At 40.7% G+C, this 8,085-nt stretch overlaps 1 non-coding gene across 1 annotated transcript; it reads right to left on the bottom strand.

The window, feature by feature from the left end:
* Positions 1 to 318: 318 nt before the first annotated feature.
* On the bottom strand, positions 319 to 425 carry LOC133793327 (small nucleolar RNA R71). The gene has a single exon (XR_009874775.1). It is a non-coding gene; the product is annotated as a small nucleolar RNA R71 (small nucleolar RNA).
* Positions 426 to 8,085: the final 7,660 nt, after the last annotated feature.

Below are 8,085 nucleotides of genomic sequence, written 5' to 3'. Positions count from 1 at the left end.
TGCATTAGACCTCCAACCATTGCTGCCAACAACTTTGAGATCAAACCAGCCATCCTTCAGATGGTTCAAACAACTGTTCAGTTTGGAGGTATGCTGACGGGGGACCCTAATTTACACATAGCTAATTTCCTGGAGTTATGTGCTACGTTCAGGATGAATGGGGTGAGCGATGATGCTATAAGACTGAGGCTATTCCCATTTTCGTTGAGGGATAGGGCGAAAAGTTGGCTGATTTCTTTACAAGCGAATTCGATCACTACATGGGAGGAGTTAGCTCAGAAATTTCTTGCCAAGTTCTTTCCTCCAGCGAAGGCTGCAAAGTTAAGGGGTGAGATTAATAATTTTTATCAGTTGGATGGAGAGTCACTGTATGATTCTTGGGAGCGTTTTAAGGAGTTGCTAAGGAAGTGTCCGCACCATGGAATAGAAAAGTGGATGTTGGTGCATAATTTCTATAATGGGTTGAATGGGACGACAAGAACAATTATAGATGATGCGGTGGGAGGTGCCTTTATGAGCAAAAGTGCTAATGAAGCATATGAGCTATTAGAGGAGATGGCGATGAACAATTACCAATGGCCAAATGAAAGGGGGCAGCCAAAGAAGGTGGCTGGAATGATGGAAGTGGATGCCGTAACCATGCTTACCGCTCAAGTAGCAGCCTTGACAAAGCAATTGCAAAAGACCACACTCCCCTCTCAAGCTATGCAAGTTCAAAACTCATGTGAAGTGTGTGGTACATCCCATCAACCAAACCAATGCCCTGCTACAGACATGAATAATATGCCCATGGAAGAAGTTCAAGCCATAGGAAAGTACCAAAGACAGCCTAACAATCCAAATTCCTTGACTTACAATTCAGCTTGGAAGAACCATCCCAATTTTTCTTGGTCTAACAACCAAAACACCCTCCAACCTTATCCTCAACCTCAGCCACCTTATATACCTACCCAAAATAAGCCACCATATCCACAACAATATGCACACCAAAATCCTCCACCGGGCTATTATCAACCACAAAATAGACCACCTCCCCAAATACCAATGAAACCAGCTGAACCTCAACCTGATGTGCTTAACCAGTTCATGACTGAAACTAGGGCATCCATAAGAAGTTTTGAGACTCAAATAGGGCAATTGGCTACTTTAATGACTAATAGAGCTCAAGGACATTTGCCTAGCACTACAGAAGTAAATCCTAAAGAACACTGCCAAGCTATTACTTTGAGGAGTGGAACGAAATATGAAGGGCCAAAGAAGAGTCAGTCAGTTGAAGGAGAGAATAAGTTGGATGATAAAAAGGTTACTGAAGACCTTAAGGAAGAAGAGGAGACCCCACCTGTAACTATTGAGCATCATGTTAGAGCTCCATATCCACAAAGACTTCGCAAGCATAATTTGGATAAGCTGTTTGCAAAGTTTTTAGAGGTGTTCAAGAAGCTACACATAAATATACCATTTGCAGAAGCATTGGAACAAATGCCTAGCTATGTAAAGTTTATGAAGGAGATTCTCTCAAATAAGAGAAAAATGGGTGATTATGAAACAGTGGCATTAACAGAAGAATGCAGCGCAATTTTGCAACGGAAGCTTCCTCAAAAGTTGAGAGATCCTGGGAGTTTTACCATTCCATGCACTATTGGGGAGTTCGAATGTAAGCATGCCCTATGTGATTTGGGGGCGAGTATTAATTTAATGCCTTTTTCTGTATTCCGAAGGCTTGGTTTGGGGGAAGCTAGGCCAACTACAGTAACATTACAGCTGGCTGATAGATCTGTGAAGCATCCTCATGGTATTATAGAAGATGTGTTGGTAAAGGTGGATAAGTTTATTTTTCCGGCTGATTTTATAGTCCTTGATATGGAGGAGGACGAGAATGTTCCAATTATTTTGGGGAGACCATTTTTAGCAACTGGGCAAGCATTGATTGATGTGAAAAAGGGAGAGTTGAAGCTGAGAGTTCAAGGGGAGGAAGTAGTATTTAATGTGTTTAAGGCTATGACTTATCCTAAAACAAGTGATAGTTGTTTCTCTGTTGATGTGGTCGAAGAAGTAGTGGAAAGAAAAACATTAAGGGAGGATCCTCTTGAGTTGAGTCTCACAGTTGAAGATGTAGATGGTGAGGGGAATGAAGAGGTGATGAGTTATTTAAATTGGATAAAATCAGCTGAGCCTTGGAAACATAAGAAATTTGAAGAGTTGGGTGCAGGACCAGACAGACCATTACCATCGATTCAGAAGCCACCTGTTTTAGAGTTAAAGGTTTTACCAGACCACCTTCGTTATGCTTATCTTGGGGAGAAAGAAACTCTTCCAGTTATAGTCTCATCATTTCTTTCGGAGGTAGAGGAGGAGAAATTGTTGAGGGTGTTACGGGCTCATAAAACTGCTATAGGGTGGACTTTGGCTGATATAAGAGGAATTAGTCCATCGACAGTCATGCATAGAATTCTGATGGAAGATGAGGCGAAACCGACTATTGACGCTCAAAGAAGGCTTAATCCAACAATGAAAGAAGTGGTGAGGAAAGAGATTTTGAAGTGGTTGGCTGCTGGGGTGATTTACCCAATTTCTGATAGTGCTTGGGTAAGCCCAGTGCAAGTGGTACCGAAAAAAGGGGGTATGACGGTGATAAAGAATGAAAGCAATGAATTGATTCCAATTAGGACAGTGACGGGGTGGAGGATATGTATTGATTATCGGAAGTTGAATAAGGCAACGAGGAAAGATCATTTTCCTTTGCCTTTCATTGATCAAATGTTGGATAGATTGGTGGGGCATAATTACTATTGTTTTTTAGATGGGTACTCGGGCTATCACCATATCGTAATTGCACCGGAGGATCAAGAAAAGACAACTTTTATGTGTCCTTATGGGACTTTTGCTTTTCGGAGGATGCCATTCGGGTTATGTAATGCACCAGCCACGTTTCAACGGTGCATGATGGCAATATTCTCTAACATGGTTGAAAAAGGCATTGAAATTTGTATGGATGATTTTTCGGTATATGGGACCTCTTTTGACAGATGTTTGACGAATTTGGAGATGGTGTTGAGAACGTGTGAGGAGTCGCATTTGGTGCTTAATTGGGAAAAATGCCACTTTATGGTTAGTGAAGGCATTGTATTGGGGCACAAAATTTCTAAGAAAGGAATTGAAGTAGATCAGGCCAAGATTTCTACTATAGAGAATTTGCCACCACCAATTTCAGTTAAAGGAGTGAGGAGTTTCTTGGGCCATGCGGGGTTTTATAGGAGATTTATCAAAGACTTCTCTAAGATCTCAAAGTCGCTGACTAACTTGTTGATGAATGGGGTTCCTTTTGATCTTAATGATGATTGTTTGGTTGCTTTCAAGACTCTCAAAGAGAAGCTCATTTCAGCGCCGATAGTATGTACTCCTAATTGGGACCTTCCATTTGAGCTTATGTGCGATGCTAGTGATTATGCAGTTGGAGCGGTTCTTGGGCAGCGAGTGGATAAGGTATTTCGAACTATATAATATGCTAGTCGAACTTTAAACGATGCTCAACTGAATTATGCAACAACGAAAAAAGAACTTCTAGCCATAGTTTATGCCTTCGATAAGTTCCGTCCATATTTGATTGGAAATAAGGTGGTAGTCTATACGGATCATTCGGCAATAAAGTATCTTATGACTAAGAAAGATTCCAAGCCTCATCTTATTCGGTGGATTTTGCTATTACAAGAGTTTGATGTGGAAATTAAGGATAAGAAGGGTACTGAGAACTTGGTAGCTGATCATCTGTCTCGTTTAGAGGTTGAGGTAAATTCTCTTAATAAAGAAGTTCAGATTAATGATGCTTTTCCAGATGAGCAGTTGTTCGAAGTGAATGTTGGTAAGGAGGTTCCATGGTTTGCGGACTATGTAAATTATTTGGCCGCAAAGGTTATACCCCCTGAAATGACAAGGCAACAATTAAAGAAATTTTATTCGGAGGTGAAGCATTATTATTGGGAGGAGCCTATTCTGTACAATCATTGCCCAGATCAAGTGATTCGTAGATGTGTGCCTGAGGAGGAGATGTTGTCAATCTTAACTCACTGTCATAGTTTGCATTGCGGTGGTCATTTTAGCGGAACAAGAACAGTTGTGAAAGTTTTGCAAAGTGGGTTTTACTGGCCTACATTATTTAAGGATGCTAATGATTTTGTCAAAAGTTGTGACCGTTGTCAACGGACTGGGAACATATCAAGAAGAGATCAAATGCCGATGACCGGTATTTTGGAAGTTGAGCTATTTGACGTATGGGGGATCGACTTTATGGGATCCTTCCCATCATCGTATAATAACAAGTATATTTTGCTTGCGGTGGATTATGTTTCTAAATGGGTAGAAGCTGCAGCAACTCCTACTTGTGATGGGAAGGAAGTTATTAAATTCCTTCATAAAAATATCTTCACTCGATTTGGTACTCCAAGAGCTATTATTAGTGATCGGGGAAGTCATTTTTGCAATAAGTGGTTCACCGCTCTTTGTGCTCGTTATGGTGTTCATCATCGCAAGGCATTATTTTATCACCCAATTGCAAATGGCCAAGTTGAAGTATTGAATAGAGAAATAAAAGGTATCTTGGAAAAGACAGTAAATACTTCGAGGAAGGATTGGTCGAAGAAGCTCGATGATTCACTTTGGGCTTATCGCACGGCATTTAAAATTCCGATTGGTATGTCACCATATCGATTGGTGTTTGGTAAGGCTTGCCATCTACCGGTGGAATTGGAGCATAGAGCCTTTTGGGCTGTGAAAAAGCTGAATGTTGATCTCTTCATGGCGGGGCAGAATAGGCTTATGGAGTTTAATGAACTTGAGGAATTCCGAAATGAAGCTTATGAGAATGCGAAGATATATAAGGAGAAATCGAAGGCTTTTCATGATAAGAGAATATTGAGGAAGGATTTTCAACCAGGGGATAAAGTTTTGCTCCTTAATTCTAGGCTTAAACTTTTTCCTGGAAAATTGAAGTCAAGATGGTCTAGACCGTCTACGGTAGTCTTTTCACTTCCTTATGGAGCAGTACAAGTTCATAGTGAAAATACGGGAGATTTTAAGGTGAACGGACAGAGATTGAAGCATTACTTGGAGGGACCGGTGGAGACATGTAGGACCGTGGTCGAGTTGGAATTGATTTGATCTGAAGACTAAAGCAGCGTCCGGCTAAATGACGTTAACGACAGCGCTCGTAGGAGGCATTCCTATGTTTGTTTTTAATTTTTAGTTCAGTTAGTATGTAAAAAGCATGAACAATTTTTAGTTTTAGTTGTGGTTGGACTTATTATTTTGTTTAGTTTTTAGTTTTTCTTTTAATGTAATAGAACCGTGGAAATCGTGAAAACTATCAAAAAAATAAAAAAAATAAAAAAATTGAAAATTGGCCTTGTGGAGAGAGGGCCACGGCGCATGCAACAAGAGCCGCGGCCCTTGACGAAGTCAGAGAAGGAGGCTCGGTTCGGAGGAGCGCGCCGCGGCGCCTATGGGAAGGGCCGCGGCGCTTGGCGAATTCCCAGAGAATCCAGAATTGATACGCGCCGCAGCGCTTGGAGGGGCGCGCCGCGGCGCGCAGCGGGTCCGAACATTAAAGGAGGTTTCCCTCTTATATTTTTCCCATTCTCCCCATTTTGAAAAAAATCCACAACTCCTTTCTCCTCATTTTCTCTCTAAATTTCTTCATTCTACCCAGAAATTTTTCCCATTTCTCCTTATTATCTCTTCAATCCACATATTTCTTCTTTTTCTCATTTCCTAATCTGAGTTTGAAATCCCTAAACCCTCAAAAAAATTTCTTCAAGCCCTAACTTTTCAATTTCTATCAATTGAAGTGGTGATTTCATGCTTACTTGGTGCAATTGGAGAGTTCAAGAGGAGATTATCACTGTCAAGTAAGTGTTTCTCCAAATATTCAGATTTTTGTTGGTAATTTCTTTATAAAGAAGGGAAAGAAGGGATTTTTGATTGAAGAGTATAGTGGGGATTGTGTAGTTTGGTAGTGCATTGATTTGCCTCTGTTTGAGAAGTTATTTGGAATTGGGGGAATATTGCAAAAACAGGGGAGGTGCTGTCCAAATTTTGGTAGCATATTATGGGACCTAAGAGAAATCCCTCTAGGGCATCCTCTTCTAGGAACACCAATAGACCATCTTCTTCTAGGCCATCAACTACTAAGGAACCCGAACCACCCCCAGATTATGATGTTACCAAATTCGTAAGTAAAGCCGCTTTTGAGCGTTATACAAGGATTCGTAAGAGGAAGGTAATCAGTGAGCGGGGTTTTGAGTATACGGAATCACCATGTGAACTCTCAACTTATGAAGAAATTAGGGGGGAAATTCAAAGAAGGGGTTGGGCTATGTTTGCTTCAGAGGATGTTAGCCATGCTAACTTGTCAGTGGTATTAGAATTTTATGCAAACTATGTGGAGATGAAGAATGTAGACGTATTTGTTAGAGGTGTTCAAGTTCCGGTTGGTATAGATACTATTGCTGAATTATATGATATGCCGACATATGAACGGGAGGATGATGAATATCATCAATGGGCTCATGGAGATGATATTGATTGGGTCCATGTGGCGGAAACGTTGAGTATACCGAGAGCTCGGTTTACTATTGTTGGTGGTGTGCCAAAATACCTGTGGCGCTATCAATTAAATCATGTGGCGCGGGCTTGGGTGCACTTTGTGAGTGCAAGGCTAATGCCGACAACTCATATGTCAGATATCAACAAGGAGAGGCTGTTTTTGGTTTATGCCATTATGACTGGCATGAAAATTGATGTAGGCCGAGTGATTAGGAAGAGTATGAAGGATATCAGTATGTTGACCACTACGGGAGGATTAGGTCATGGTTCCTTAATCACTGATTTATGCCGAACTTATGGAGTGGTTATGTTTGGAAGTGATGTATTTCGGAAACCCATGTTGGCAATTTCTTCGAATAGGGTGATGGGGTATGAACTACCGACCTTAGAAGCACCACCACCTCGGCAGCGTGCTATTGATAAAAGGCCCCGAGTAGATGAAGTTGACGAAGAGGATAATGAAGCGAGTATGGAGGGTACAACTCCGGAGGAGTTTGCGCAAGAAGTACCGGTTGAACAGCCGCCTATTCAACCTGCGGCAGGTATTTTTGATCCTTACATGCAGCTGATGCAGAATCAGTTTCAGTACTTGGTTCAGCAGAACAACTATCAGATTGCGCAGCAGCAGCATATGCAGCACTGCATGGCGCAGCAAAGTGAGTATCAAATTGCTCACGTGGACTAACTAAATGCTTTGGTCAATCGGTGGTCTATCCGGAACGAGGAAGATGTGGCTCCATTTCCTTTACCATCTCCGTTTTCACCGTATCAACCGCCACCGCCGCCTCCACCATTTTAAATGTTTATGGTAAGTCTCTTTTCCTTACATTTTTGTTTTATTTTATTTTGTTCGCAAACATTGGGGACAATGTTTAGGTTTAGTTTGGAGGAAGAGATTTATTGTTGTCTGAGTCGTGTTTGTGTTGTTTTGGTTTTTGTGTAGCTTTGTTTTGGTTTTAATCGTGTTAGTCATGTTTTGTTTAGGGTGTGAGTTGAATCAAGTTACCAATGATTAGCCAATGATACTATGATTGAATGATGAACTGTGTAAATTGAATGGGAATAAAGCTAAACAAAAATCCGTGTGCTTGGTTGAATATTTTGTTTTATTTTTATCAAACACTTAAATAATTGAGAGCTTAATCATGATTTTAATAAATTGTATGTGACGGAATAAAATTTATGCTTGCTAAGTTTGAAATAGGAAAGGAAGATTGGATTGGTTTATCCTAGAACTTGTTTGCTTGCTTTTTGAGGCGAAATCTTAGGTCATACATGCTTAGAAAAATGATTTAGGCAATTTTTTTTTGGACCGTTTGAGCCTTTCAAGCCAATGTGAGTTCTCTCAAAATGATAAGATATTGGGAACAGTGGGATTGGTTTTGTGATTTGTATTGAATATAGAGTTGGTTGGTTAGTGTTCATGGTATATGTTAAGCTTAAATGACTTTCTCATCCACCTTTGCCTAAGTCGTTCAGTTATAAGCT

This window comes from Humulus lupulus, chromosome 7 (genome assembly GCF_963169125.1).
Source record: "Humulus lupulus chromosome 7, drHumLupu1.1, whole genome shotgun sequence".
Classification (NCBI taxonomy): domain Eukaryota; kingdom Viridiplantae; phylum Streptophyta; class Magnoliopsida; order Rosales; family Cannabaceae; genus Humulus; species Humulus lupulus.
Note: the sequence above shows the minus strand (reverse complement) of the source record. Positions and strands in the feature narration are given on the sequence as shown.